Genomic DNA, 24,485 nt, shown 5'->3' on the forward strand with positions numbered 1-24,485 from the left:
GAAGCCACATTACCGTCTGACTGTTGTCAAGCCACTAACGAAGCAGAAGAGTTGGCTTTAGTCACACTAGGGGTGAGAGTTGCATTTTCACGATTGAGAAGTGGTGTGAATTCTATGGCGTTGGTGGTATAGTGGTGAGCATAGCTGCCTTCCAAGCAGTTGACCCGGGTTCGATTCCCGGCCAACGCATTGTTACTCTTGTTTTGAAGTATTCTTGTTAACACTCTCTCCAGAGGCCAATGGTTGTGCGGTCAGGCTCAAAAAGAGTGCGCCCAGGAGGTATGCAGCTGCAAAGTCTGTGCGAGAGAGCCTCCGAGTTGAAGCATGCAAGGTTGTCGGACACTCAAAAGCATCCTTCGAGCCGGAATCGAACCAGCGACCTAAGGATTGCTAATTAGCTACTACAGTCCTCCGCTCTACCAGCTGAGCTATCGAAGGTTTAGCCAGATATGCGTGCAGCTGCTTCCTAGGTTTTTGTGTCAGTGCCAACTAAAAAGAAGTTGGCCCTTCATTTGAAGGTAGTGCCAAGTGGAAGTTTTGGAGGATGCGGGCATCGATCCCGCTACCTCTCGCATGCTAAGCGAGCGCTCTACCATTTGAGCTAATCCCCCTCTACTGTTGCTGGTTTCTGGCACTCGGGTCACACCGCAGTCATGTTATCATGCCTAAACCAAGCTTTGACCATGGGAGAAGAAAGGTTTCTTTTTTTTTTTTTTTTTTTTTTAAGTGTGGATTTTTTGGTGCCTTGAAATATAAAGGACAGTGGAGTTTGCTGGGCTTTGGGTGGCCTGAAAGAACGAGACAGTGAATTTTTGGGGTACCTTTTTCCTGGGAGCATGAAAAATACAAAACTCTGCGCCTAGCAGAGGATGGTTTCGATCCATCGACCTCTGGGTTATGGGCCCAGCACGCTCCCGCTGCGCCACTCTGCTGCTGCTTAAACCTCTCTTACGAGAAGCCACATTACCGTCTGACTGTTGTCAAGCCACTAACGAAGCAGAAGAGTTGGCTTTAGTCACACTAGGGGTGAGAGTTGCATTTTCACGATTGAGAAGTGGTGTGAATTCTATGGCGTTGGTGGTATAGTGGTGAGCATAGCTGCCTTCCAAGCAGTTGACCCGGGTTCGATTCCCGGCCAACGCATTGTTTCTCTTGTTTTGAAGTATTCTTGTTAACACTCTCTCCAGAGGCCAATGGTTGTGCGGTCAGGCTCAAAAAGAGTGCGCCCAGGAGGTATGCAGCTGCAAAGTCTGTGCGAGAGAGCCTCCGAGTTGAAGCATGCAAGGTTGTCGGACACTCAAAAGCATCCTTCGAGCCGGAATCGAACCAGCGACCTAAGGATTGCTAATTAGCTACTACAGTCCTCCGCTCTACCAGCTGAGCTATCGAAGGTTTAGCCAGATATGCGTGCAGCTGCTTCCTAGGTTTTTGTGTCAGTGCCAACTAAAAAGAAGTTGGCCCTTCATTTGAAGGTAGTGCCAAGTGGAAGTTTTGGAGGATGCGGGCATCGATCCCGCTACCTCTCGCATGCTAAGCGAGCGCTCTACCATTTGAGCTAATCCCCCTCTACTGTTGCTGGTTTCTGGCACTCGGGTCACACCGCAGTCATGTTATCATGCCTAAACCAAGTTTTGACCATGGGAGAAGAAAGGTTTCTTTTTTTTTTTTTTTTTTTTTTTTTTTTAAGTGTGGATTTTTTGGTGCCTTGAAATATAAAGGACAGTGGAGTTTGCTGGGCTTTGGGTGGCCTGAAAGAACGAGACAGTGAATTTTTGGGGTACCTTTTTCCTGGGAGCATGAAAAATACAAAACTCTGCGCCTAGCAGAGGATGGTTTCGATCCATCGACCTCTGGGTTATGGGCCCAGCACGCTCCCGCTGCGCCACTCTGCTGCTGCTTAAACCTCTCTTACGAGAAGCCACATTACCGTCTGACTGTTGTCAAGCCACTAACGAAGCAGAAGAGTTGGCTTTAGTCACACTAGGGGTGAGAGTTGCATTTTCACGATTGAGAAGTGGTGTGAATTCTATGGCGTTGGTGGTATAGTGGTGAGCATAGCTGCCTTCCAAGCAGTTGACCCGGGTTCGATTCCCGGCCAACGCATTGTTTCTCTTGTTTTGAAGTATTCTTGTTAACACTCTCTCCAGAGGCCAATGGTTGTGCGGTCAGGCTCAAAAAGAGTGCGCCCAGGAGGTATGCAGCTGCAAAGTCTGTGCGAGAGAGCCTCCGAGTTGAAGCATGCAAGGTTGTCGGACACTCAAAAGCATCCTTCGAGCCGGAATCGAACCAGCGACCTAAGGATTGCTAATTAGCTACTACAGTCCTCCGCTCTACCAGCTGAGCTATCGAAGGTTTAGCCAGATATGCGTGCAGCTGCTTCCTAGGTTTTTGTGTCAGTGCCAACTAAAAAGAAGTTGGCCCTTCATTTGAAGGTAGTGCCAAGTGGAAGTTTTGGAGGATGCGGGCATCGATCCCGCTACCTCTCGCATGCTAAGCGAGCGCTCTACCATTTGAGCTAATCCCCCTCTACTGTTGCTGGTTTCTGGCACTTGGGTCACACCGCAGTCATGTTATCATGCCTAAACCAAGTTTTGACCATGGGAGAAGAAAGGTTTCTTTTTTTTTTTTTTTTTTTTTTTTTTTTTAAAGTGTGGATTTTTTGGTGCCTTGAAATATAAAGGACAGTGGAGTTTGCTGGGCTTTGGGTGGCCTGAAAGAACGAGACAGTGAATTTTTGGGGTACCTTTTTCCTGGGAGCATGAAAAATACAAAACTCTGCGCCTAGCAGAGGATGGTTTCGATCCATCGACCTCTGGGTTATGGGCCCAGCACGCTCCCGCTGCGCCACTCTGCTGCTGCTTAAACCTCTCTTACGAGAAGCCACATTACCGTCTGACTGTTGTCAAGCCACTAACGAAGCAGAAGAGTTGGCTTTAGTCACACTAGGGGTGAGAGTTGCATTTTCACGATTGAGAAGTGGTGTGAATTCTATGGCGTTGGTGGTATAGTGGTGAGCATAGCTGCCTTCCAAGCAGTTGACCCGGGTTCGATTCCCGGCCAACGCATTGTTACTCTTGTTTTGAAGTATTCTTGTTAACACTCTCTCCAGAGGCCAATGGTTGTGCGGTCAGGCTCAAAAAGAGTGCGCCCAGGAGGTATGCAGCTGCAAAGTCTGTGCGAGAGAGCCTCCGAGTTGAAGCATGCAAGGTTGTCGGACACTCAAAAGCATCCTTCGAGCCGGAATCGAACCAGCGACCTAAGGATTGCTAATTAGCTACTACAGTCCTCCGCTCTACCAGCTGAGCTATCGAAGGTTTAGCCAGATATGCGTGCAGCTGCTTCCTAGGTTTTTGTGTCAGTGCCAACTAAAAAGAAGTTGGCCCTTCATTTGAAGGTAGTGCCAAGTGGAAGTTTTGGAGGATGCGGGCATCGATCCCGCTACCTCTCGCATGCTAAGCGAGCGCTCTACCATTTGAGCTAATCCCCCTCTACTGTTGCTGGTTTCTGGCACTCGGGTCACACCGCAGTCATGTTATCATGCCTAAACCAAGTTTTGACCATGGGAGAAGAAAGGTTTCTTTTTTTTTTTTTTTTTTTTTTTTTTTTAAGTGTGGATTTTTTGGTGCCTTGAAATATAAAGGACAGTGGAGTTTGCTGGGCTTTGGGTGGCCTGAAAGAACGAGACAGTGAATTTTTGGGGTACCTTTTTCCTGGGAGCATGAAAAATACAAAACTCTGCGCCTAGCAGAGGATGGTTTCGATCCATCGACCTCTGGGTTATGGGCCCAGCACGCTCCCGCTGCGCCACTCTGCTGCTGCTTAAACCTCTCTTACGAGAAGCCACATTACCGTCTGACTGTTGTCAAGCCACTAACGAAGCAGAAGAGTTGGCTTTAGTCACACTAGGGGTGAGAGTTGCATTTTCACGATTGAGAAGTGGTGTGAATTCTATGGCGTTGGTGGTATAGTGGTGAGCATAGCTGCCTTCCAAGCAGTTGACCCGGGTTCGATTCCCGGCCAACGCATTGTTACTCTTGTTTTGAAGTATTCTTGTTAACACTCTCTCCAGAGGCCAATGGTTGTGCGGTCAGGCTCAAAAAGAGTGCGCCCAGGAGGTATGCAGCTGCAAAGTCTGTGCGAGAGAGCCTCCGAGTTGAAGCATGCAAGGTTGTCGGACACTCAAAAGCATCCTTCGAGCCGGAATCGAACCAGCGACCTAAGGATTGCTAATTAGCTACTACAGTCCTCCGCTCTACCAGCTGAGCTATCGAAGGTTTAGCCAGATATGCGTGCAGCTGCTTCCTAGGTTTTTGTGTCAGTGCCAACTAAAAAGAAGTTGGCCCTTCATTTGAAGGTAGTGCCAAGTGGAAGTTTTGGAGGATGCGGGCATCGATCCCGCTACCTCTCGCATGCTAAGCGAGCGCTCTACCATTTGAGCTAATCCCCCTCTACTGTTGCTGGTTTCTGGCACTCGGGTCACACCGCAGTCATGTTATCATGCCTAAACCAAGTTTTGACCATGGGAGAAGAAAGGTTTCTTTTTTTTTTTTTTTTTTTTTTTTTTTTAAGTGTGGATTTTTTGGTGCCTTGAAATATAAAGGACAGTGGAGTTTGCTGGGCTTTGGGTGGCCTGAAAGAACGAGACAGTGAATTTTTGGGGTACCTTTTTCCTGGGAGCATGAAAAATACAAAACTCTGCGCCTAGCAGAGGATGGTTTCGATCCATCGACCTCTGGGTTATGGGCCCAGCACGCTCCCGCTGCGCCACTCTGCTGCTGCTTAAACCTCTCTTACGAGAAGCCACATTACCGTCTGACTGTTGTCAAGCCACTAACGAAGCAGAAGAGTTGGCTTTAGTCACACTAGGGGTGAGAGTTGCATTTTCACGATTGAGAAGTGGTGTGAATTCTATGGCGTTGGTGGTATAGTGGTGAGCATAGCTGCCTTCCAAGCAGTTGACCCGGGTTCGATTCCCGGCCAACGCATTGTTACTCTTGTTTTGAAGTATTCTTGTTAACACTCTCTCCAGAGGCCAATGGTTGTGCGGTCAGGCTCAAAAAGAGTGCGCCCAGGAGGTATGCAGCTGCAAAGTCTGTGCGAGAGAGCCTCCGAGTTGAAGCATGCAAGGTTGTCGGACACTCAAAAGCATCCTTCGAGCCGGAATCGAACCAGCGACCTAAGGATTGCTAATTAGCTACTACAGTCCTCCGCTCTACCAGCTGAGCTATCGAAGGTTTAGCCAGATATGCGTGCAGCTGCTTCCTAGGTTTTTGTGTCAGTGCCAACTAAAAAGAAGTTGGCCCTTCATTTGAAGGTAGTGCCAAGTGGAAGTTTTGGAGGATGCGGGCATCGATCCCGCTACCTCTCGCATGCTAAGCGAGCGCTCTACCATTTGAGCTAATCCCCCTCTACTGTTGCTGGTTTCTGGCACTCGGGTCACACCGCAGTCATGTTATCATGCCTAAACCAAGTTTTGACCATGGGAGAAGAAAGGTTTCTTTTTTTTTTTTTTTTTTTTTTTTTTTTTTAAAGTGTGGATTTTTTGGTGCCTTGAAATATAAAGGACAGTGGAGTTTGCTGGGCTTTGGGTGGCCTGAAAGAACGAGACAGTGAATTTTTGGGGTACCTTTTTCCTGGGAGCATGAAAAATACAAAACTCTGCGCCTAGCAGAGGATGGTTTCGATCCATCGACCTCTGGGTTATGGGCCCAGCACGCTCCCGCTGCGCCACTCTGCTGCTGCTTAAACCTCTCTTACGAGAAGCCACATTACCGTCTGACTGTTGTCAAGCCACTAACGAAGCAGAAGAGTTGGCTTTAGTCACACTAGGGGTGAGAGTTGCATTTTCACGATTGAGAAGTGGTGTGAATTCTATGGCGTTGGTGGTATAGTGGTGAGCATAGCTGCCTTCCAAGCAGTTGACCCGGGTTCGATTCCCGGCCAACGCATTGTTTCTCTTGTTTTGAAGTATTCTTGTTAACACTCTCTCCAGAGGCCAATGGTTGTGCGGTCAGGCTCAAAAAGAGTGCGCCCAGGAGGTATGCAGCTGCAAAGTCTGTGCGAGAGAGCCTCCGAGTTGAAGCATGCAAGGTTGTCGGACACTCAAAAGCATCCTTCGAGCCGGAATCGAACCAGCGACCTAAGGATTGCTAATTAGCTACTACAGTCCTCCGCTCTACCAGCTGAGCTATCGAAGGTTTAGCCAGATATGCGTGCAGCTGCTTCCTAGGTTTTTGTGTCAGTGCCAACTAAAAAGAAGTTGGCCCTTCATTTGAAGGTAGTGCCAAGTGGAAGTTTTGGAGGATGCGGGCATCGATCCCGCTACCTCTCGCATGCTAAGCGAGCGCTCTACCATTTGAGCTAATCCCCCTCTACTGTTGCTGGTTTCTGGCACTCGGGTCACACCGCAGTCATGTTATCATGCCTAAACCAAGCTTTGACCATGGGAGAAGAAAGGTTTCTTTTTTTTTTTTTTTTTTTTTTAAGTGTGGATTTTTTGGTGCCTTGAAATATAAAGGACAGTGGAGTTTGCTGGGCTTTGGGTGGCCTGAAAGAACGAGACAGTGAATTTTTGGGGTACCTTTTTCCTGGGAGCATGAAAAATACAAAACTCTGCGCCTAGCAGAGGATGGTTTCGATCCATCGACCTCTGGGTTATGGGCCCAGCACGCTCCCGCTGCGCCACTCTGCTGCTGCTTAAACCTCTCTTACGAGAAGCCACATTACCGTCTGACTGTTGTCAAGCCACTAACGAAGCAGAAGAGTTGGCTTTAGTCACACTAGGGGTGAGAGTTGCATTTTCACGATTGAGAAGTGGTGTGAATTCTATGGCGTTGGTGGTATAGTGGTGAGCATAGCTGCCTTCCAAGCAGTTGACCCGGGTTCGATTCCCGGCCAACGCATTGTTTCTCTTGTTTTGAAGTATTCTTGTTAACACTCTCTCCAGAGGCCAATGGTTGTGCGGTCAGGCTCAAAAAGAGTGCGCCCAGGAGGTATGCAGCTGCAAAGTCTGTGCGAGAGAGCCTCCGAGTTGAAGCATGCAAGGTTGTCGGACACTCAAAAGCATCCTTCGAGCCGGAATCGAACCAGCGACCTAAGGATTGCTAATTAGCTACTACAGTCCTCCGCTCTACCAGCTGAGCTATCGAAGGTTTAGCCAGATATGCGTGCAGCTGCTTCCTAGGTTTTTGTGTCAGTGCCAACTAAAAAGAAGTTGGCCCTTCATTTGAAGGTAGTGCCAAGTGGAAGTTTTGGAGGATGCGGGCATCGATCCCGCTACCTCTCGCATGCTAAGCGAGCGCTCTACCATTTGAGCTAATCCCCCTCTACTGTTGCTGGTTTCTGGCACTCGGGTCACACCGCAGTCATGTTATCATGCCTAAACCAAGCTTTGACCATGGGAGAAGAAAGGTTTCTTTTTTTTTTTTTTTTTTTTTAAGTGTGGATTTTTTGGTGCCTTGAAATATAAAGGACAGTGGAGTTTGCTGGGCTTTGGGTGGCCTGAAAGAACGAGACAGTGAATTTTTGGGGTACCTTTTTCCTGGGAGCATGAAAAATACAAAACTCTGCGCCTAGCAGAGGATGGTTTCGATCCATCGACCTCTGGGTTATGGGCCCAGCACGCTCCCGCTGCGCCACTCTGCTGCTGCTTAAACCTCTCTTACGAGAAGCCACATTACCGTCTGACTGTTGTCAAGCCACTAACGAAGCAGAAGAGTTGGCTTTAGTCACACTAGGGGTGAGAGTTGCATTTTCACGATTGAGAAGTGGTGTGAATTCTATGGCGTTGGTGGTATAGTGGTGAGCATAGCTGCCTTCCAAGCAGTTGACCCGGGTTCGATTCCCGGCCAACGCATTGTTTCTCTTGTTTTGAAGTATTCTTGTTAACACTCTCTCCAGAGGCCAATGGTTGTGCGGTCAGGCTCAAAAAGAGTGCGCCCAGGAGGTATGCAGCTGCAAAGTCTGTGCGAGAGAGCCTCCGAGTTGAAGCATGCAAGGTTGTCGGACACTCAAAAGCATCCTTCGAGCCGGAATCGAACCAGCGACCTAAGGATTGCTAATTAGCTACTACAGTCCTCCGCTCTACCAGCTGAGCTATCGAAGGTTTAGCCAGATATGCGTGCAGCTGCTTCCTAGGTTTTTGTGTCAGTGCCAACTAAAAAGAAGTTGGCCCTTCATTTGAAGGTAGTGCCAAGTGGAAGTTTTGGAGGATGCGGGCATCGATCCCGCTACCTCTCGCATGCTAAGCGAGCGCTCTACCATTTGAGCTAATCCCCCTCTACTGTTGCTGGTTTCTGGCACTCGGGTCACACCGCAGTCATGTTATCATGCCTAAACCAAGCTTTGACCATGGGAGAAGAAAGGTTTCTTTTTTTTTTTTTTTTTTTTTTAAGTGTGGATTTTTTGGTGCCTTGAAATATAAAGGACAGTGGAGTTTGCTGGGCTTTGGGTGGCCTGAAAGAACGAGACAGTGAATTTTTGGGGTACCTTTTTCCTGGGAGCATGAAAAATACAAAACTCTGCGCCTAGCAGAGGATGGTTTCGATCCATCGACCTCTGGGTTATGGGCCCAGCACGCTCCCGCTGCGCCACTCTGCTGCTGCTTAAACCTCTCTTACGAGAAGCCACATTACCGTCTGACTGTTGTCAAGCCACTAACGAAGCAGAAGAGTTGGCTTTAGTCACACTAGGGGTGAGAGTTGCATTTTCACGATTGAGAAGTGGTGTGAATTCTATGGCGTTGGTGGTATAGTGGTGAGCATAGCTGCCTTCCAAGCAGTTGACCCGGGTTCGATTCCCGGCCAACGCATTGTTTCTCTTGTTTTGAAGTATTCTTGTTAACACTCTCTCCAGAGGCCAATGGTTGTGCGGTCAGGCTCAAAAAGAGTGCGCCCAGGAGGTATGCAGCTGCAAAGTCTGTGCGAGAGAGCCTCCGAGTTGAAGCATGCAAGGTTGTCGGACACTCAAAAGCATCCTTCGAGCCGGAATCGAACCAGCGACCTAAGGATTGCTAATTAGCTACTACAGTCCTCCGCTCTACCAGCTGAGCTATCGAAGGTTTAGCCAGATATGCGTGCAGCTGCTTCCTAGGTTTTTGTGTCAGTGCCAACTAAAAAGAAGTTGGCCCTTCATTTGAAGGTAGTGCCAAGTGGAAGTTTTGGAGGATGCGGGCATCGATCCCGCTACCTCTCGCATGCTAAGCGAGCGCTCTACCATTTGAGCTAATCCCCCTCTACGGTTGCTGGCTTCTGGCACTCGGGTCACACCGCAGTCATGTTATCATGCCTAAACCAAGTTTTGACCATGGGAGAAGAAAGGTTTCTTTCTTTTTTTTTTTTTTTTTTTTTTTTTAAGTGTGGATTTTTTGGTGCCTTGAAATATAAAGGACAGTGGAGTTTGCTGGGCTTTGGGTGGCCTGAAAGAACGAGACAGTGAATTTTTGGGGTACCTTTTTCCTGGGAGCATGAAAAATACAAAACTCTGCGCCTAGCAGAGGATGGTTTCGATCCATCGACCTCTGGGTTATGGGCCCAGCACGCTCCCGCTGCGCCACTCTGCTGCTGCTTAAACCTCTCTTACGAGAAGCCACATTACCGTCTGACTGTTGTCAAGCCACTAACGAAGCAGAAGAGTTGGCTTTAGTCACACTAGGGGTGAGAGTTGCATTTTCACGATTGAGAAGTGGTGTGAATTCTATGGCGTTGGTGGTATAGTGGTGAGCATAGCTGCCTTCCAAGCAGTTGACCCGGGTTCGATTCCCGGCCAACGCATTGTTTCTCTTGTTTTGAAGTATTCTTGTTAACACTCTCTCCAGAGGCCAATGGTTGTGCGGTCAGGCTCAAAAAGAGTGCGCCCAGGAGGTATGCAGCTGCAAAGTCTGTGCGAGAGAGCCTCCGAGTTGAAGCATGCAAGGTTGTCGGACACTCAAAAGCATCCTTCGAGCCGGAATCGAACCAGCGACCTAAGGATTGCTAATTAGCTACTACAGTCCTCCGCTCTACCAGCTGAGCTATCGAAGGTTTAGCCAGATATGCGTGCAGCTGCTTCCTAGGTTTTTGTGTCAGTGCCAACTAAAAAGAAGTTGGCCCTTCATTTGAAGGTAGTGCCAAGTGGAAGTTTTGGAGGATGCGGGCATCGATCCCGCTACCTCTCGCATGCTAAGCGAGCGCTCTACCATTTGAGCTAATCCCCCTCTACTGTTGCTGGTTTCTGGCACTCGGGTCACACCGCAGTCATGTTATCATGCCTAAACCAAGCTTTGACCATGGGAGAAGAAAGGTTTCTTTTTTTTTTTTTTTTTTTTTTAAGTGTGGATTTTTTGGTGCCTTGAAATATAAAGGACAGTGGAGTTTGCTGGGCTTTGGGTGGCCTGAAAGAACGAGACAGTGAATTTTTGGGGTACCTTTTTCCTGGGAGCATGAAAAATACAAAACTCTGCGCCTAGCAGAGGATGGTTTCGATCCATCGACCTCTGGGTTATGGGCCCAGCACGCTCCCGCTGCGCCACTCTGCTGCTGCTTAAACCTCTCTTACGAGAAGCCACATTACCGTCTGACTGTTGTCAAGCCACTAACGAAGCAGAAGAGTTGGCTTTAGTCACACTAGGGGTGAGAGTTGCATTTTCACGATTGAGAAGTGGTGTGAATTCTATGGCGTTGGTGGTATAGTGGTGAGCATAGCTGCCTTCCAAGCAGTTGACCCGGGTTCGATTCCCGGCCAACGCATTGTTTCTCTTGTTTTGAAGTATTCTTGTTAACACTCTCTCCAGAGGCCAATGGTTGTGCGGTCAGGCTCAAAAAGAGTGCGCCCAGGAGGTATGCAGCTGCAAAGTCTGTGCGAGAGAGCCTCCGAGTTGAAGCATGCAAGGTTGTCGGACACTCAAAAGCATCCTTCGAGCCGGAATCGAACCAGCGACCTAAGGATTGCTAATTAGCTACTACAGTCCTCCGCTCTACCAGCTGAGCTATCGAAGGTTTAGCCAGATATGCGTGCAGCTGCTTCCTAGGTTTTTGTGTCAGTGCCAACTAAAAAGAAGTTGGCCCTTCATTTGAAGGTAGTGCCAAGTGGAAGTTTTGGAGGATGCGGGCATCGATCCCGCTACCTCTCGCATGCTAAGCGAGCGCTCTACCATTTGAGCTAATCCCCCTCTACTGTTGCTGGTTTCTGGCACTCGGGTCACACCGCAGTCATGTTATCATGCCTAAACCAAGCTTTGACCATGGGAGAAGAAAGGTTTCTTTTTTTTTTTTTTTTTTTTTAAGTGTGGATTTTTTGGTGCCTTGAAATATAAAGGACAGTGGAGTTTGCTGGGCTTTGGGTGGCCTGAAAGAACGAGACAGTGAATTTTTGGGGTACCTTTTTCCTGGGAGCATGAAAAATACAAAACTCTGCGCCTAGCAGAGGATGGTTTCGATCCATCGACCTCTGGGTTATGGGCCCAGCACGCTCCCGCTGCGCCACTCTGCTGCTGCTTAAACCTCTCTTACGAGAAGCCACATTACCGTCTGACTGTTGTCAAGCCACTAACGAAGCAGAAGAGTTGGCTTTAGTCACACTAGGGGTGAGAGTTGCATTTTCACGATTGAGAAGTGGTGTGAATTCTATGGTGTTGGTGGTATAGTGGTGAGCATAGCTGCCTTCCAAGCAGTTGACCCGGGTTCGATTCCCGGCCAACGCATTGTTTCTCTTGTTTTGAAGTATTCTTGTTAACACTCTCTCCAGAGGCCAATGGTTGTGCGGTCAGGCTCAAAAAGAGTGCGCCCAGGAGGTATGCAGCTGCAAAGTCTGTGCGAGAGAGCCTCCGAGTTGAAGCATGCAAGGTTGTCGGACACTCAAAAGCATCCTTCGAGCCGGAATCGAACCAGCGACCTAAGGATTGCTAATTAGCTACTACAGTCCTCCGCTCTACCAGCTGAGCTATCGAAGGTTTAGCCAGATATGCGTGCAGCTGCTTCCTAGGTTTTTGTGTCAGTGCCAACTAAAAAGAAGTTGGCCCTTCATTTGAAGGTAGTGCCAAGTGGAAGTTTTGGAGGATGCGGGCATCGATCCCGCTACCTCTCGCATGCTAAGCGAGCGCTCTACCATTTGAGCTAATCCCCCTCTACTGTTGCTGGTTTCTGGCACTCGGGTCACACCGCAGTCATGTTATCATGCCTAAACCAAGCTTTGACCATGGGAGAAGAAAGGTTTCTTTTTTTTTTTTTTTTTTTTTTAAGTGTGGATTTTTTGGTGCCTTGAAATATAAAGGACAGTGGAGTTTGCTGGGCTTTGGGTGGCCTGAAAGAACGAGACAGTGAATTTTTGGGGTACCTTTTTCCTGGGAGCATGAAAAATACAAAACTCTGCGCCTAGCAGAGGATGGTTTCGATCCATCGACCTCTGGGTTATGGGCCCAGCACGCTCCCGCTGCGCCACTCTGCTGCTGCTTAAACCTCTCTTACGAGAAGCCACATTACCGTCTGACTGTTGTCAAGCCACTAACGAAGCAGAAGAGTTGGCTTTAGTCACACTAGGGGTGAGAGTTGCATTTTCACGATTGAGAAGTGGTGTGAATTCTATGGCGTTGGTGGTATAGTGGTGAGCATAGCTGCCTTCCAAGCAGTTGACCCGGGTTCGATTCCCGGCCAACGCATTGTTTCTCTTGTTTTGAAGTATTCTTGTTAACACTCTCTCCAGAGGCCAATGGTTGTGCGGTCAGGCTCAAAAAGAGTGCGCCCAGGAGGTATGCAGCTGCAAAGTCTGTGCGAGAGAGCCTCCGAGTTGAAGCATGCAAGGTTGTCGGACACTCAAAAGCATCCTTCGAGCCGGAATCGAACCAGCGACCTAAGGATTGCTAATTAGCTACTACAGTCCTCCGCTCTACCAGCTGAGCTATCGAAGGTTTAGCCAGATATGCGTGCAGCTGCTTCCTAGGTTTTTGTGTCAGTGCCAACTAAAAAGAAGTTGGCCCTTCATTTGAAGGTAGTGCCAAGTGGAAGTTTTGGAGGATGCGGGCATCGATCCCGCTACCTCTCGCATGCTAAGCGAGCGCTCTACCATTTGAGCTAATCCCCCTCTACGGTTGCTGGCTTCTGGCACTCGGGTCACACCGCAGTCATGTTATCATGCCTAAACCAAGTTTTGACCATGGGAGAAGAAAGGTTTCTTTCTTTTTTTTTTTTTTTTTTTTTTTTAAGTGTGGATTTTTTGGTGCCTTGAAATATAAAGGACAGTGGAGTTTGCTGGGCTTTGGGTGGCCTGAAAGAACGAGACAGTGAATTTTTGGGGTACCTTTTTCCTGGGAGCATGAAAAATACAAAACTCTGCGCCTAGCAGAGGATGGTTTCGATCCATCGACCTCTGGGTTATGGGCCCAGCACGCTCCCGCTGCGCCACTCTGCTGCTGCTTAAACCTCTCTTACGAGAAGCCACATTACCGTCTGACTGTTGTCAAGCCACTAACGAAGCAGAAGAGTTGGCTTTAGTCACACTAGGGGTGAGAGTTGCATTTTCACGATTGAGAAGTGGTGTGAATTCTATGGCGTTGGTGGTATAGTGGTGAGCATAGCTGCCTTCCAAGCAGTTGACCCGGGTTCGATTCCCGGCCAACGCATTGTTACTCTTGTTTTGAAGTATTCTTGTTAACACTCTCTCCAGAGGCCAATGGTTGTGCGGTCAGGCTCAAAAAGAGTGCGCCCAGGAGGTATGCAGCTGCAAAGTCTGTGCGAGAGAGCCTCCGAGTTGAAGCATGCAAGGTTGTCGGACACTCAAAAGCATCCTTCGAGCCGGAATCGAACCAGCGACCTAAGGATTGCTAATTAGCTACTACAGTCCTCCGCTCTACCAGCTGAGCTATCGAAGGTTTAGCCAGATATGCGTGCAGCTGCTTCCTAGGTTTTTGTGTCAGTGCCAACTAAAAAGAAGTTGGCCCTTCATTTGAAGGTAGTGCCAAGTGGAAGTTTTGGAGGATGCGGGCATCGATCCCGCTACCTCTCGCATGCTAAGCGAGCGCTCTACCATTTGAGCTAATCCCCCTCTACGGTTGCTGGCTTCTGGCACTCGGGTCACACCGCAGTCATGTTATCATGCCTAAACCAAGTTTTGACCATGGGAGAAGAAAGGTTTCTTTCTTTTTTTTTTTTTTTTTTTTTTTTTAAGTGTGGATTTTTTGGTGCCTTGAAATATAAAGGACAGTGGAGTTTGCTGGGCTTTGGGTGGCCTGAAAGAACGAGACAGTGAATTTTTGGGGTACCTTTTTCCTGGGAGCATGAAAAATACAAAACTCTGCGCCTAGCAGAGGATGGTTTCGATCCATCGACCTCTGGGTTATGGGCCCAGCACGCTCCCGCTGCGCCACTCTGCTGCTGCTTAAACCTCTCTTACGAGAAGCCACATTACCGTCTGACTGTTGTCAAGCCACTAACGAAGCAGAAGAGTTGGCTTTAGTCACACTAGGGGTGAGAGTTGCATTTTCACGATTGAGAAGTGGTGTGAATTCTATGGCGTTGGTGGTATAGTGGTGAGCATAGCTGCCTTCCAAGCAGTTGACCCGGGTTCGATTCCCGGCCAACGCATTGTTACTCTTGTTTTGAAGTATTCTTGTTAACACTCTCTCCAGAGGCCAATGGTTGTGCGGTCAGGCTCAAAAAGAGTGCGCCCAGGAGGTATGCAGCTGCAAAGTCTGTGCGAGAGAGCCTCCGAGTTGAAGCATGCAAGGTTGTCGGACACTCAAAAGCATCCTTCGAGCCGGAATCGAACCAGCGACCTAAGGATTGCTAATTAGCTACTACAGTCCTCCGCTCTACCAGCTGAGCTATCGAAGGTTTAGCCAGATATGCGTGCAGCTGCTTCCTAGGTTTTTGTGTCAGTGCCAACTAAAAAGAAGTTGGCCCTTCATTTGAAGGTAGTGCCAAGTGGAAGTTTTGGAGGATGCGGGCATCGATCCCGCTACCTCTCGCATGCTAAGCGAGCGCTCTACCATTTGAGCTAATCCCCCTCTACTGTTGCTGGTTTCTGGCACTCGGGTCACACCGCAGTCATGTTATCATGCCTAAACCAAGTTTTGACCATGGGAGAAGAAAGGTTTCTTTTTTTTTTTTTTTTTTTTTTTTTTTAAAGTGTGGATTTTTTGGTGCCTTGAAATATAAAGGACAGTGGAGTTTGCTGGGCTTTGGGTGGCCTGAAAGAACGAGACAGTGAATTTTTGGGGTACCTTTTTCCTGGGAGCATGAAAAATACAAAACTCTGCGCCTAGCAGAGGATGGTTTCGATCCATCGACCTCTGGGTTATGGGCCCAGCACGCTCCCGCTGCGCCACTCTGCTGCTGCTTAAACCTCTCTTACGAGAAGCCACATTACCGTCTGACTGTTGTCAAGCCACTAACGAAGCAGAAGAGTTGGCTTTAGTCACACTAGGGGTGAGAGTTGCATTTTCACGATTGAGAAGTGGTGTGAATTCTATGGCGTTGGTGGTATAGTGGTGAGCATAGCTGCCTTCCAAGCAGTTGACCCGGGTTCGATTCCCGGCCAACGCATTGTTACTCTTGTTTTGAAGTATTCTTGTTAACACTCTCTCCAGAGGCCAATGGTTGTGCGGTCAGGCTCAAAAAGAGTGCGCCCAGGAGGTATGCAGCTGCAAAGTCTGTGCGAGAGAGCCTCCGAGTTGAAGCATGCAAGGTTGTCGGACACTCAAAAGCATCCTTCGAGCCGGAATCGAACCAGCGACCTAAGGATTGCTAATTAGCTACTACAGTCCTCCGCTCTACCAGCTGAGCTATCGAAGGTTTAGCCAGATATGCGTGCAGCTGCTTCCTAGGTTTTTGTGTCAGTGCCAACTAAAAAGAAGTTGGCCCTTCATTTGAAGGTAGTGCCAAGTGGAAGTTTTGGAGGATGCGGGCATCGATCCCGCTACCTCTCGCATGCTAAGCGAGCGCTCTACCATTTGAGCTAATCCCCCTCTACTGTTGCTGGTTTCTGGCACTCGGGTCACACCGCAGTCATGTTATCATGCCTAAACCAAGTTTTGACCATGGGAGAAGAAAGGTTTCTTTTTTTTTTTTTTTTTTTTTTTTTTTTTAAAGTGTGGATTTTTTGGTGCCTTGAAATATAAAGGACAGTGGAGTTTGCTGGGCTTTGGGTGGCCTGAAAGAACGAGACAGTGAATTTTTGGGGTACCTTTTTCCTGGGAGCATGAAAAATACAAAACTCTGCGCCTAGCAGAGGATGGTTTCGATCCATCGACCTCTGGGTTATGGGCCCAGCACGCTCCCGCTGCGCCACTCTGCTGCTGCTTAAACCTCTCTTACGAGAAGCCACATTACCGTCTGACTGTTGTCAAGCCACTAACGAAGCAGAAGAGTTGGCTTTAGTCACACTAGGGGTGAGAGTTGCATTTTCACGATTGAGAAGTGGTGTGAATTCTATGGCGTTGGTGGTATAGTGGTGAGCATAGCTGCCTTCCAAGCAGTTGACCCGGGTTCGATTCCCGGCCAACGCATTGTTTCTCTTGTTTTGAAGTATTCTTGTTAACACTCTCTCCAGAGGCCAATGGTTGTGCGGTCAGGCTCAAAAAGAGTGCGCCCAGGAGGTATGCAGCTGCAAAGTCTGTGCGAGAGAGCCTCCGAGTTGAAGCATGCAAGGTTGTCGGACACTCAAAAGCATCCTTCGAGCCGGAATCGAACCAGCGACCTAAGGATTGCTAATTAGCTACTACAGTCCTCCGCTCTACCAGCTGAGCTATCGAAGGTTTAGCCAGATATGCGTGCAGCTGCTTCCTAGGTTTTTGTGTCAGTGCCAACTAAAAAGAAGTTGGCCCTTCATTTGAAGGTAGTGCCAAGTGGAAGTTTTGGAGGATGCGGGCATCGATCCCGCTACCTCTCGCATGCTAAGCGAGCGCTCTACCATTTGAGCTAATCCCCCTCTACTGTTGCTGGTTTCTGGCACTCGGGTCACACCGCAGTCATGTTATCATGCCTAAACCAAGCTTTGACCATGGGAGAAGAAAGGTTTCTTTTTTTTTTTTTTTTTTTTTTAAGTGTGGATTTTTTGGTGCCTTGAAATATAAAGGACAGTGGAGTTTGCTGGGCTTTGGGTGGCCTGAAAGAACGAGACAGTGAATTTTTGGGGTACCTTTTTCCTGGGAGCATGAAAAATACAAAACTCTGCGCCTAGCAGAGGATGGTTTCGATCCATCGACCTCTGGGTTATGGGCCCAGCACGCTCCCGCTGCGCCACTCTGCTGCTGCTTAAACCTCTCTTACGAGAAGCCACATTACCGTCTGACTGTTGTCAAGCCACTAACGAAGCAGAAGAGTTGGCTTTAGTCACACTAGGGGTGAGAGTTGCATTTTCACGATTGAGAAGTGGTGTGAATTCTATGGCGTTGGTGGTATAGTGGTGAGCATAGCTGCCTTCCAAGCAGTTGACCCGGGTTCGATTCCTGGCCAACGCATTGTTTCTCTTGTTTTGAAGTATTCTTGTTAACACTCTCTCCAGAGGCCAATGGTTGTGCGGTCAGGCTCAAAAAGAGTGCGCCCAGGAGGTATGCAGCTGCAAAGTCTGTGCGAGAGAGCCTCCGAGTTGAAGCATGCAAGGTTGTCGGACACTCAAAAGCATCCTTCGAGCCGGAATCGAACCAGCGACCTAAGGATTGCTAATTAGCTACTACAGTCCTCCGCTCTACCAGCTGAGCTATCGAAGGTTTAGCCAGATATGCGTGCAGCTACTTCCTAGGTTTTTGTGTCAGTGCCAACTAAAAAGAAGTTGGCCCTTCATTTGAAGGTAGTGCCAAGTGGAAGTTTTGGAGGATGCGGGCATCGATCCCGCTACCTCTCGCATGCTAAGCGAGCGCTCTACCATTTGAGCTAATCCCCCTCTACTGTTGCTGGTTTCTGGCACTCAGGTCACACCGCAGTCATGTTATCATGCCTAAACCAAGTTTTGACCATGGGAGAAGAAAGGTTTCTTTCTTTTTTTTTTTTTTTTTTTTTTTTTTTAAGTGTGGATTTTTTGGTGCCTTGAAATATAAAGGACAGTGGAGTTTGCTGGGCTTTGGGTGGCCTGAAAGAACGAGACAGTGAATTTTTGGGGTACCTTTTTCCTGGGAGCATGAAAAATACAAAACTCTGCGCCTAGCAGAGGATGGTTTCGATCCATCGACCTCTGGGTTATGGGCCCAGCACGCTCCCGCTGCGCCACTCTGCTGCTGCTTAAACCTCTCTTACGAGAAGCCACATTACCGTCTGACTGTTGTCAAGCCACTAACGAAGCAGAAGAGTTGGCTTTAGTCACACTAGGGGTGAGAGTTGCATTTTCACGATTGAGAAGTGGTGTGAATTCTATGGCGTTGGTGGTATAGTGGTGAGCATAGCTGCCTTCCAAGCAGTTGACCCGGGTTCGATTCCCGGCCAACGCATTGTTACTCTTGTTTTGAAGTATTCTTGTTAACACTCTCTCCAGAGGCCAATGGTTGTGCGGTCAGGCTCAAAAAGAGTGCGCCCAGGAGGTATGCAGCTGCAAAGTCTGTGCGAGAGAGCCTCCGAGTTGAAGCATGCAAGGTTGTCGGACACTCAAAAGCATCCTTCGAGCCGGAATCGAACCAGCGACCTAAGGATTGCTAATTAGCTACTACAGTCCTCCGCTCTACCAGCTGAGCTATCGAAGGTTTAGCCAGATATGCGTGCAGCTGCTTCCTAGGTTTTTGTGTCAGTGCCAACTAAAAAGAAGTTGGCCCTTCATTTGAAGGTAGTGCCAAGTGGAAGTTTTGGAGGATGCGGGCATCGATCCCGCTACCTCTCGCATGCTAAGCGAGCGCTCTACCATTTGAGCTAATCCCCCTCTACTGTTGCTGGTTTCTGGCACTCGGGTCACACCGCAGTCATGTTATCATGCCTAAACCAAGTTTTGACCATGGGAGAAGAAAGGTTTCTTTCTTTTTTTTTTTTTTTTTTTTTTTTTTAAGTGTGGATTTTTTGGTGCCTTGAAATATAAAGGACAGTGGAGTTTGCTGGGCTTTGGGTGGCCTGAAAGAACGAGACAGTGAATTTTTGGGGTACCTTTTTCCTGGGAGCATGAAAAATACAAAACTCTGCGCCTAGCAGAGGATGGTTTCGATCCATCGACCTCTGGGTTATGGGCCCAGCACGCTCCCGCTGCGCCACTCTGCTGCTGCTTAAACCTCTCTTACGAGAAGCCACATTACCGTCTGACTGTTGTCAAGCCACTAACGAAGCAGAAGAGTTGGCTTTAGTCACACTAGGGGTGAGAGTTGCATTTTCACGATTGAGAAGTGGTGTGAATTCTATGGCGTTGGTGGTATAGTGGTGAGCATAGCTGCCTTCCAAGCAGTTGACCCGGGTTCGATTCCCGGCCAACGCATTGTTACTCTTGTTTTGAAGTATTCTTGTTAACACTCTCTCCAGAGGCCAATGGTTGTGCGGTCAGGCTCAAAAAGAGTGCGCCCAGGAGGTATGCAGCTGCAAAGTCTGTGCGAGAGAGCCTCCGAGTTGAAGCATGCAAGGTTGTCGGACACTCAAAAGCATCCTTCGAGCCGGAATCGAACCAGCGACCTAAGGATTGCTAATTAGCTACTACAGTCCTCCGCTCTACCAGCTGAGCTATCGAAGGTTTAGCCAGATATGCGTGCAGCTGCTTCCTAGGTTTTTGTGTCAGTGCCAACTAAAAAGAAGTTGGCCCTTCATTTGAAGGTAGTGCCAAGTGGAAGTTTTGGAGGATGCGGGCATCGATCCCGCTACCTCTCGCATGCTAAGCGAGCGCTCTACCATTTGAGCTAATCCCCCTCTACGGTTGCTGGCTTCTGGCACTCGGGTCACACCGCAGTCATGTTATCATGCCTAAACCAAGTTTTGACCATGGGAGAAGAAAGGTTTCTTTCTTTTTTTTTTTTTTTTTTTTTTTTAAGTGTGGATTTTTTGGTGCCTTGAAATATAAAGGACAGTGGAGTTTGCTGGGCTTTGGGTGGCCTGAAAGAACGAGACAGTGAATTTTTGGGGTACCTTTTTCCTGGGAGCATGAAAAATACAAAACTCTGCGCCTAGCAGAGGATGGTTTCGATCCATCGACCTCTGGGTTATGGGCCCAGCACGCTCCCGCTGCGCCACTCTGCTGCTGCTTAAACCTCTCTTACGAGAAGCCACATTACCGTCTGACTGTTGTCAAGCCACTAACGAAGCAGAAGAGTTGGCTTTAGTCACACTAGGGGTGAGAGTTGCATTTTCACGATTGAGAAGTGGTGTGAATTCTATGGCGTTGGTGGTATAGTGGTGAGCATAGCTGCCTTCCAAGCAGTTGACCCGGGTTCGATTCCCGGCCAACGCATTGTTTCTCTTGTTTTGAAGTATTCTTGTTAACACTCTCTCCAGAGGCCAATGGTTGTGCGGTCAGGCTCAAAAAGAGTGCGCCCAGGAGGTATGCAGCTGCAAAGTCTGTGCGAGAGAGCCTCCGAGTTGAAGCATGCAAGGTTGTCGGACACTCAAAAGCATCCTTCGAGCCGGAATCGAACCAGCGACCTAAGGATTGCTAATTAGCTACTACAGTCCTCCGCTCTACCAGCTGAGCTATCGAAGGTTTAGCCAGATATGCGTGCAGCTGCTTCCTAGGTTTTTGTGTCAGTGCCAACTAAAAAGAAGTTGGCCCTTCATTTGAAGGTAGTGCCAAGTGGAAGTTTTGGAGGATGCGGGCATCGATCCCGCTACCTCTCGCATGCTAAGCGAGCGCTCTACCATTTGAGCTAATCCCCCTCTACTGTTGCTGGTTTCTGGCACTCGGGTCACACCGCAGTCATGTTATCATGCCTAAACCAAGCTTTGACCATGGGAGAAGAAAGGTTTCTTTTTTTTTTTTTTTTTTTTTTTAAGTGTGGATTTTTTGGTGCCTTGAAATATAAAGGACAGTGGAGTTTGCTGGGCTTTGGGTGGCCTGAAAGAACGAGACAGTGAATTTTTGGGGTACCTTTTTCCTGGGAGCATGAAAAATACAAAACTCTGCGCCTAGCAGAGGATGGTTTCGATCCATCGACCTCTGGGTTATGGGCCCAGCACGCTCCCGCTGCGCCACTCTGCTGCTGCTTAAACCTCTCTTACGAGAAGCCACATTACCGTCTGACTGTTGTCAAGCCACTAACGAAGCAGAAGAGTTGGCTTTAGTCACACTAGGGGTGAGAGTTGCATTTTCACGATTGAGAAGTGGTGTGAATTCTATGGCGTTGGTGGTATAGTGGTGAGCATAGCTGCCTTCCAAGCAGTTGACCCGGGTTCGATTCCTGGCCAACGCATTGTTTCTCTTGTTTTGAAGTATTCTTGTTAACACTCTCTCCAGAGGCCAATGGTTGTGCGGTCAGGCTCAAAAAGAGTGCGCCCAGGAGGTATGCAGCTGCAAAGTCTGTGCGAGAGAGCCTCCGAGTTGAAGCATGCAAGGTTGTCGGACACTCAAAAGCATCCTTCGAGCCGGAATCGAACCAGCGACCTAAGGATTGCTAATTAGCTACTACAGTCCTCCGCTCTACCAGCTGAGCTATCGAAGGTTTAGCCAGATATGCGTGCAGCTACTTCCTAGGTTTTTGTGTCAGTGCCAACTAAAAAGAAGTTGGCCCTTCATTTGAAGGTAGTGCCAAGTGGAAGTTTTGGAGGATGCGGGCATCGATCCCGCTACCTCTCGCATGCTAAGCGAGCGCTCTACCATTTGAGCTAATCCCCCTCTACTGTTGCTGGTTTCTGGCACTCAGGTCACACCGCAGTCATGTTATCATGCCTAAACCAAGTTTTGACCATGGGAGAAGAAAGGTTTCTTTCTTTTTTTTTTTTTTTTTTTTTTTTTTTTAAGTGTGGATTTTTTGGTGCCTTGAAATATAAAGGACAGTGGAGTTTGCTGGGCTTTGGGTGGCCTGAAAGAACGAGACAGTGAATTTTTGGGGTACCTTTTTCCTGGGAGCATGAAAAATACAAAACTCTGCGCCTAGCAGAGGATGGTTTCGATCCATCGACCTCTGGGTTATGGGCCCAGCACGCTCCCGCTGCGCCACTCTGCTGCTGCTTAAACCTCTCTTACGAGAAGCCACATTACCGTCTGACTGTTGTCAAGCCACTAACGAAGCAGAAGAGTTGGCTTTAGTCACACTAGGGGTGAGAGTTGCATTTTCACGATTGAGAAGTGGTGTGAATTCTATGGCGTTGGTGGTATAGTGGTGAGCATAGCTGCCTTCCAAGCAGTTGACCCGGGTTCGATTCCCGGCCAACGCATTGTTACTCTTGTTTTGAAGTATTCTTGTTAACACTCTCTCCAGAGGCCAATGGTTGTGCGGTCAGGCTCAAAAAGAGTGCGCCCAGGAGGTATGCAGCTGCAAAGTCTGTGCGAGAGAGCCTCCGAGTTGAAGCATGCAAGGTTGTCGGACACTCAAAAGCATCCTTCGAGCCGGAATCGAACCAGCGACCTAAGGATTGCTAATTAGCTACTACAGTCCTCCGCTCTACCAGCTGAGCTATCGAAGGTTTAGCCAGATATGCGTGCAGCTGCTTCCTAGGTTTTTGTGTCAGTGCCAACTAAAAAGAAGTTGGCCCTTCATTTGAAGGTAGTGCCAAGTGGAAGTTTTGGAGGATGCGGGCATCGATCCCGCTACCTCTCGCATGCTAAGCGAGCGCTCTACCATTTGAGCTAATCCCCCTCTACTGTTGCTGGTTTCTGGCACTCGGGTCACACCGCAGTCATGTTATCATGCCTAAACCAAGTTTTGACCATGGGAGAAGAAAGGTTTCTTTCTTTTTTTTTTTTTTTTTTTTTTTTTTAAGTGTGGATTTTTTGGTGCCTTGAAATATAAAGGACAGTGGAGTTTGCTGGGCTTTGGGTGGCCTGAAAGAACGAGACAGTGAATTTTTGGGGTACCTTTTTCCTGGGAGCATGAAAAATACAAAACTCTGCGCCTAGCAGAGGATGGTTTCGATCCATCGACCTCTGGGTTATGGGCCCAGCACGCTCCCGCTGCGCCACTCTGCTGCTGCTTAAACCTCTCTTACGAGAAGCCACATTACCGTCTGACTGTTGTCAAGCCACTAACGAAGCAGAAGAGTTGGCTTTAGTCACACTAGGGGTGAGAGTTGCATTTTCACGATTGAGAAGTGGTGTGAATTCTATGGCGTTGGTGGTATAGTGGTGAGCATAGCTGCCTTCCAAGCAGTTGACCCGGGTTCGATTCCCGGCCAACGCATTGTTACTCTTGTTTTGAAGTATTCTTGTTAACACTCTCTCCAGAGGCCAATGGTTGTGCGGTCAGGCTCAAAAAGAGTGCGCCCAGGAGGTATGCAGCTGCAAAGTCTGTGCGAGAGAGCCTCCGAGTTGAAGCATGCAAGGTTGTCGGACACTCAAAAGCATCCTTCGAGCCGGAATCGAACCAGCGACCTAAGGATTGCTAATTAGCTACTACAGTCCTCCGCTCTACCAGCTGAGCTATCGAAGGTTTAGCCAGATATGCGTGCAGCTGCTTCCTAGGTTTTTGTGTCAGTGCCAACTAAAAAGAAGTTGGCCCTTCATTTGAAGGTAGTGCCAAGTGGAAGTTTTGGAGGATGCGGGCATCGATCCCGCTACCTCTCGCATGCTAAGCGAGCGCTCTACCATTTGAGCTAATCCCCCTCTACTGTTGCTGGTTTCTGGCACTCGGGTCACACCGCAGTCATGTTATCATGCCTAAACCAAGTTTTGACCATGGGAGAAGAAAGGTTTCTTTTTTTTTTTTTTTTTTTTTTTTTTTAAAGTGTGGATTTTTTGGTGCCTTGAAATATAAAGGACAGTGGAGTTTGCTGGGCTTTGGGTGGCCTGAAAGAACGAGACAGTGAATTTTTGGGGTACCTTTTTCCTGGGAGCATGAAAAATACAAAACTCTGCGCCTAGCAGAGGATGGTTTCGATCCATCGACCTCTGGGTTATGGGCCCAGCACGCTCCCGCTGCGCCACTCTGCTGCTGCTTAAACCTCTCTTACGAGAAGCCACATTACCGTCTGACTGTTGTCAAGCCACTAACGAAGCAGAAGAGTTGGCTTTAGTCACACTAGGGGTGAGAGTTGCATTTTCACGATTGAGAAGTGGTGTGAATTCTATGGCGTTGGTGGTATAGTGGTGAGCATAGCTGCCTTCCAAGCAGTTGACCCGGGTTCGATTCCCGGCCAACGCATTGTTACTCTTGTTTTGAAGTATTCTTGTTAACACTCTCTCCAGAGGCCAATGGTTGTGCGGTCAGGCTCAAAAAGAGTGCGCCCAGGAGGTATGCAGCTGCAAAGTCTGTGCGAGAGAGCCTCCGAGTTGAAGCATGCAAGGTTGTCGGACACTCAAAAGCATCCTTCGAGCCGGAATCGAACCAGCGACCTAAGGATTGCTAATTAGCTACTACAGTCCTCCGCTCTACCAGCTGAGCTATCGAAGGTTTAGCCAGATATGCGTGCAGCTGCTTCCTAGGTTTTTGTGTCAGTGCCAACTAAAAAGAAGTTGGCCCTTCATTTGAAGGT

General features: G+C 48.5%; 51 non-coding genes across 51 annotated transcripts; all 51 read right to left on the minus strand.

Annotated features, from left to right (window-relative positions):
- Positions 1-352: 352 nt before the first annotated feature.
- On the minus strand, positions 353-438 carry TRNAY-GUA (transfer RNA tyrosine (anticodon GUA)). The gene is given in 2 exon segments: positions 353-388; positions 402-438. It is a non-coding gene; the product is annotated as a tRNA-Tyr (tRNA).
- A 100-nt stretch (positions 439-538) lies between these two features.
- On the minus strand, positions 539-611 carry TRNAA-AGC (transfer RNA alanine (anticodon AGC)). The gene has a single exon. It is a non-coding gene; the product is annotated as a tRNA-Ala (tRNA).
- A 695-nt stretch (positions 612-1,306) lies between these two features.
- TRNAY-GUA (transfer RNA tyrosine (anticodon GUA)) lies at positions 1,307-1,392 on the minus strand. Its single transcript is given in 2 exon segments — positions 1,307-1,342; positions 1,356-1,392. It is a non-coding gene; the product is annotated as a tRNA-Tyr (tRNA).
- Positions 1,393-1,492: 100 nt separating this feature from the next.
- On the minus strand, positions 1,493-1,565 carry TRNAA-AGC (transfer RNA alanine (anticodon AGC)). Its single transcript has one exon. It is a non-coding gene; the product is annotated as a tRNA-Ala (tRNA).
- A 701-nt stretch (positions 1,566-2,266) lies between these two features.
- On the minus strand, positions 2,267-2,352 carry TRNAY-GUA (transfer RNA tyrosine (anticodon GUA)). Its single transcript is given in 2 exon segments — positions 2,267-2,302; positions 2,316-2,352. It is a non-coding gene; the product is annotated as a tRNA-Tyr (tRNA).
- A 100-nt stretch (positions 2,353-2,452) lies between these two features.
- Positions 2,453-2,525, minus strand: TRNAA-AGC (transfer RNA alanine (anticodon AGC)). Its single transcript has one exon. It is a non-coding gene; the product is annotated as a tRNA-Ala (tRNA).
- A 703-nt stretch (positions 2,526-3,228) lies between these two features.
- TRNAY-GUA (transfer RNA tyrosine (anticodon GUA)) lies at positions 3,229-3,314 on the minus strand. Its single transcript is given in 2 exon segments — positions 3,229-3,264; positions 3,278-3,314. It is a non-coding gene; the product is annotated as a tRNA-Tyr (tRNA).
- Positions 3,315-3,414: 100 nt separating this feature from the next.
- On the minus strand, positions 3,415-3,487 carry TRNAA-AGC (transfer RNA alanine (anticodon AGC)). The gene has a single exon. It is a non-coding gene; the product is annotated as a tRNA-Ala (tRNA).
- Positions 3,488-4,188: 701 nt separating this feature from the next.
- TRNAY-GUA (transfer RNA tyrosine (anticodon GUA)) lies at positions 4,189-4,274 on the minus strand. The gene is given in 2 exon segments: positions 4,189-4,224; positions 4,238-4,274. It is a non-coding gene; the product is annotated as a tRNA-Tyr (tRNA).
- Positions 4,275-4,374: 100 nt separating this feature from the next.
- TRNAA-AGC (transfer RNA alanine (anticodon AGC)) lies at positions 4,375-4,447 on the minus strand. Its single transcript has one exon. It is a non-coding gene; the product is annotated as a tRNA-Ala (tRNA).
- A 701-nt stretch (positions 4,448-5,148) lies between these two features.
- Positions 5,149-5,234, minus strand: TRNAY-GUA (transfer RNA tyrosine (anticodon GUA)). The gene is given in 2 exon segments: positions 5,149-5,184; positions 5,198-5,234. It is a non-coding gene; the product is annotated as a tRNA-Tyr (tRNA).
- Positions 5,235-5,334: 100 nt separating this feature from the next.
- Positions 5,335-5,407, minus strand: TRNAA-AGC (transfer RNA alanine (anticodon AGC)). Its single transcript has one exon. It is a non-coding gene; the product is annotated as a tRNA-Ala (tRNA).
- Positions 5,408-6,111: 704 nt separating this feature from the next.
- TRNAY-GUA (transfer RNA tyrosine (anticodon GUA)) lies at positions 6,112-6,197 on the minus strand. Its single transcript is given in 2 exon segments — positions 6,112-6,147; positions 6,161-6,197. It is a non-coding gene; the product is annotated as a tRNA-Tyr (tRNA).
- Positions 6,198-6,297: 100 nt separating this feature from the next.
- TRNAA-AGC (transfer RNA alanine (anticodon AGC)) lies at positions 6,298-6,370 on the minus strand. Its single transcript has one exon. It is a non-coding gene; the product is annotated as a tRNA-Ala (tRNA).
- Positions 6,371-7,065: 695 nt separating this feature from the next.
- Positions 7,066-7,151, minus strand: TRNAY-GUA (transfer RNA tyrosine (anticodon GUA)). The gene is given in 2 exon segments: positions 7,066-7,101; positions 7,115-7,151. It is a non-coding gene; the product is annotated as a tRNA-Tyr (tRNA).
- Positions 7,152-7,251: 100 nt separating this feature from the next.
- TRNAA-AGC (transfer RNA alanine (anticodon AGC)) lies at positions 7,252-7,324 on the minus strand. The gene has a single exon. It is a non-coding gene; the product is annotated as a tRNA-Ala (tRNA).
- A 694-nt stretch (positions 7,325-8,018) lies between these two features.
- On the minus strand, positions 8,019-8,104 carry TRNAY-GUA (transfer RNA tyrosine (anticodon GUA)). The gene is given in 2 exon segments: positions 8,019-8,054; positions 8,068-8,104. It is a non-coding gene; the product is annotated as a tRNA-Tyr (tRNA).
- Positions 8,105-8,204: 100 nt separating this feature from the next.
- TRNAA-AGC (transfer RNA alanine (anticodon AGC)) lies at positions 8,205-8,277 on the minus strand. The gene has a single exon. It is a non-coding gene; the product is annotated as a tRNA-Ala (tRNA).
- A 695-nt stretch (positions 8,278-8,972) lies between these two features.
- Positions 8,973-9,058, minus strand: TRNAY-GUA (transfer RNA tyrosine (anticodon GUA)). Its single transcript is given in 2 exon segments — positions 8,973-9,008; positions 9,022-9,058. It is a non-coding gene; the product is annotated as a tRNA-Tyr (tRNA).
- Positions 9,059-9,158: 100 nt separating this feature from the next.
- TRNAA-AGC (transfer RNA alanine (anticodon AGC)) lies at positions 9,159-9,231 on the minus strand. The gene has a single exon. It is a non-coding gene; the product is annotated as a tRNA-Ala (tRNA).
- A 702-nt stretch (positions 9,232-9,933) lies between these two features.
- On the minus strand, positions 9,934-10,019 carry TRNAY-GUA (transfer RNA tyrosine (anticodon GUA)). Its single transcript is given in 2 exon segments — positions 9,934-9,969; positions 9,983-10,019. It is a non-coding gene; the product is annotated as a tRNA-Tyr (tRNA).
- A 100-nt stretch (positions 10,020-10,119) lies between these two features.
- On the minus strand, positions 10,120-10,192 carry TRNAA-AGC (transfer RNA alanine (anticodon AGC)). The gene has a single exon. It is a non-coding gene; the product is annotated as a tRNA-Ala (tRNA).
- Positions 10,193-10,887: 695 nt separating this feature from the next.
- Positions 10,888-10,973, minus strand: TRNAY-GUA (transfer RNA tyrosine (anticodon GUA)). The gene is given in 2 exon segments: positions 10,888-10,923; positions 10,937-10,973. It is a non-coding gene; the product is annotated as a tRNA-Tyr (tRNA).
- Positions 10,974-11,073: 100 nt separating this feature from the next.
- TRNAA-AGC (transfer RNA alanine (anticodon AGC)) lies at positions 11,074-11,146 on the minus strand. Its single transcript has one exon. It is a non-coding gene; the product is annotated as a tRNA-Ala (tRNA).
- A 694-nt stretch (positions 11,147-11,840) lies between these two features.
- Positions 11,841-11,926, minus strand: TRNAY-GUA (transfer RNA tyrosine (anticodon GUA)). The gene is given in 2 exon segments: positions 11,841-11,876; positions 11,890-11,926. It is a non-coding gene; the product is annotated as a tRNA-Tyr (tRNA).
- Positions 11,927-12,026: 100 nt separating this feature from the next.
- On the minus strand, positions 12,027-12,099 carry TRNAA-AGC (transfer RNA alanine (anticodon AGC)). The gene has a single exon. It is a non-coding gene; the product is annotated as a tRNA-Ala (tRNA).
- A 695-nt stretch (positions 12,100-12,794) lies between these two features.
- TRNAY-GUA (transfer RNA tyrosine (anticodon GUA)) lies at positions 12,795-12,880 on the minus strand. The gene is given in 2 exon segments: positions 12,795-12,830; positions 12,844-12,880. It is a non-coding gene; the product is annotated as a tRNA-Tyr (tRNA).
- A 100-nt stretch (positions 12,881-12,980) lies between these two features.
- On the minus strand, positions 12,981-13,053 carry TRNAA-AGC (transfer RNA alanine (anticodon AGC)). The gene has a single exon. It is a non-coding gene; the product is annotated as a tRNA-Ala (tRNA).
- Positions 13,054-13,754: 701 nt separating this feature from the next.
- TRNAY-GUA (transfer RNA tyrosine (anticodon GUA)) lies at positions 13,755-13,840 on the minus strand. Its single transcript is given in 2 exon segments — positions 13,755-13,790; positions 13,804-13,840. It is a non-coding gene; the product is annotated as a tRNA-Tyr (tRNA).
- Positions 13,841-13,940: 100 nt separating this feature from the next.
- TRNAA-AGC (transfer RNA alanine (anticodon AGC)) lies at positions 13,941-14,013 on the minus strand. The gene has a single exon. It is a non-coding gene; the product is annotated as a tRNA-Ala (tRNA).
- Positions 14,014-14,715: 702 nt separating this feature from the next.
- TRNAY-GUA (transfer RNA tyrosine (anticodon GUA)) lies at positions 14,716-14,801 on the minus strand. Its single transcript is given in 2 exon segments — positions 14,716-14,751; positions 14,765-14,801. It is a non-coding gene; the product is annotated as a tRNA-Tyr (tRNA).
- Positions 14,802-14,901: 100 nt separating this feature from the next.
- On the minus strand, positions 14,902-14,974 carry TRNAA-AGC (transfer RNA alanine (anticodon AGC)). Its single transcript has one exon. It is a non-coding gene; the product is annotated as a tRNA-Ala (tRNA).
- Positions 14,975-15,675: 701 nt separating this feature from the next.
- TRNAY-GUA (transfer RNA tyrosine (anticodon GUA)) lies at positions 15,676-15,761 on the minus strand. The gene is given in 2 exon segments: positions 15,676-15,711; positions 15,725-15,761. It is a non-coding gene; the product is annotated as a tRNA-Tyr (tRNA).
- Positions 15,762-15,861: 100 nt separating this feature from the next.
- Positions 15,862-15,934, minus strand: TRNAA-AGC (transfer RNA alanine (anticodon AGC)). Its single transcript has one exon. It is a non-coding gene; the product is annotated as a tRNA-Ala (tRNA).
- A 703-nt stretch (positions 15,935-16,637) lies between these two features.
- On the minus strand, positions 16,638-16,723 carry TRNAY-GUA (transfer RNA tyrosine (anticodon GUA)). Its single transcript is given in 2 exon segments — positions 16,638-16,673; positions 16,687-16,723. It is a non-coding gene; the product is annotated as a tRNA-Tyr (tRNA).
- Positions 16,724-16,823: 100 nt separating this feature from the next.
- TRNAA-AGC (transfer RNA alanine (anticodon AGC)) lies at positions 16,824-16,896 on the minus strand. Its single transcript has one exon. It is a non-coding gene; the product is annotated as a tRNA-Ala (tRNA).
- A 695-nt stretch (positions 16,897-17,591) lies between these two features.
- TRNAY-GUA (transfer RNA tyrosine (anticodon GUA)) lies at positions 17,592-17,677 on the minus strand. The gene is given in 2 exon segments: positions 17,592-17,627; positions 17,641-17,677. It is a non-coding gene; the product is annotated as a tRNA-Tyr (tRNA).
- Positions 17,678-17,777: 100 nt separating this feature from the next.
- Positions 17,778-17,850, minus strand: TRNAA-AGC (transfer RNA alanine (anticodon AGC)). Its single transcript has one exon. It is a non-coding gene; the product is annotated as a tRNA-Ala (tRNA).
- Positions 17,851-18,554: 704 nt separating this feature from the next.
- TRNAY-GUA (transfer RNA tyrosine (anticodon GUA)) lies at positions 18,555-18,640 on the minus strand. The gene is given in 2 exon segments: positions 18,555-18,590; positions 18,604-18,640. It is a non-coding gene; the product is annotated as a tRNA-Tyr (tRNA).
- A 100-nt stretch (positions 18,641-18,740) lies between these two features.
- Positions 18,741-18,813, minus strand: TRNAA-AGC (transfer RNA alanine (anticodon AGC)). The gene has a single exon. It is a non-coding gene; the product is annotated as a tRNA-Ala (tRNA).
- A 703-nt stretch (positions 18,814-19,516) lies between these two features.
- Positions 19,517-19,602, minus strand: TRNAY-GUA (transfer RNA tyrosine (anticodon GUA)). Its single transcript is given in 2 exon segments — positions 19,517-19,552; positions 19,566-19,602. It is a non-coding gene; the product is annotated as a tRNA-Tyr (tRNA).
- A 100-nt stretch (positions 19,603-19,702) lies between these two features.
- TRNAA-AGC (transfer RNA alanine (anticodon AGC)) lies at positions 19,703-19,775 on the minus strand. The gene has a single exon. It is a non-coding gene; the product is annotated as a tRNA-Ala (tRNA).
- Positions 19,776-20,476: 701 nt separating this feature from the next.
- On the minus strand, positions 20,477-20,562 carry TRNAY-GUA (transfer RNA tyrosine (anticodon GUA)). The gene is given in 2 exon segments: positions 20,477-20,512; positions 20,526-20,562. It is a non-coding gene; the product is annotated as a tRNA-Tyr (tRNA).
- A 100-nt stretch (positions 20,563-20,662) lies between these two features.
- On the minus strand, positions 20,663-20,735 carry TRNAA-AGC (transfer RNA alanine (anticodon AGC)). Its single transcript has one exon. It is a non-coding gene; the product is annotated as a tRNA-Ala (tRNA).
- Positions 20,736-21,431: 696 nt separating this feature from the next.
- TRNAY-GUA (transfer RNA tyrosine (anticodon GUA)) lies at positions 21,432-21,517 on the minus strand. The gene is given in 2 exon segments: positions 21,432-21,467; positions 21,481-21,517. It is a non-coding gene; the product is annotated as a tRNA-Tyr (tRNA).
- A 100-nt stretch (positions 21,518-21,617) lies between these two features.
- TRNAA-AGC (transfer RNA alanine (anticodon AGC)) lies at positions 21,618-21,690 on the minus strand. Its single transcript has one exon. It is a non-coding gene; the product is annotated as a tRNA-Ala (tRNA).
- A 705-nt stretch (positions 21,691-22,395) lies between these two features.
- TRNAY-GUA (transfer RNA tyrosine (anticodon GUA)) lies at positions 22,396-22,481 on the minus strand. The gene is given in 2 exon segments: positions 22,396-22,431; positions 22,445-22,481. It is a non-coding gene; the product is annotated as a tRNA-Tyr (tRNA).
- A 100-nt stretch (positions 22,482-22,581) lies between these two features.
- On the minus strand, positions 22,582-22,654 carry TRNAA-AGC (transfer RNA alanine (anticodon AGC)). Its single transcript has one exon. It is a non-coding gene; the product is annotated as a tRNA-Ala (tRNA).
- A 703-nt stretch (positions 22,655-23,357) lies between these two features.
- TRNAY-GUA (transfer RNA tyrosine (anticodon GUA)) lies at positions 23,358-23,443 on the minus strand. The gene is given in 2 exon segments: positions 23,358-23,393; positions 23,407-23,443. It is a non-coding gene; the product is annotated as a tRNA-Tyr (tRNA).
- A 100-nt stretch (positions 23,444-23,543) lies between these two features.
- TRNAA-AGC (transfer RNA alanine (anticodon AGC)) lies at positions 23,544-23,616 on the minus strand. The gene has a single exon. It is a non-coding gene; the product is annotated as a tRNA-Ala (tRNA).
- Positions 23,617-24,317: 701 nt separating this feature from the next.
- TRNAY-GUA (transfer RNA tyrosine (anticodon GUA)) lies at positions 24,318-24,403 on the minus strand. The gene is given in 2 exon segments: positions 24,318-24,353; positions 24,367-24,403. It is a non-coding gene; the product is annotated as a tRNA-Tyr (tRNA).
- Positions 24,404-24,485: the final 82 nt, after the last annotated feature.

This window comes from Eleutherodactylus coqui, chromosome 1 (assembly GCF_035609145.1).
Source record: "Eleutherodactylus coqui strain aEleCoq1 chromosome 1, aEleCoq1.hap1, whole genome shotgun sequence".
NCBI lineage: Eukaryota > Metazoa > Chordata > Amphibia > Anura > Eleutherodactylidae > Eleutherodactylus > Eleutherodactylus coqui.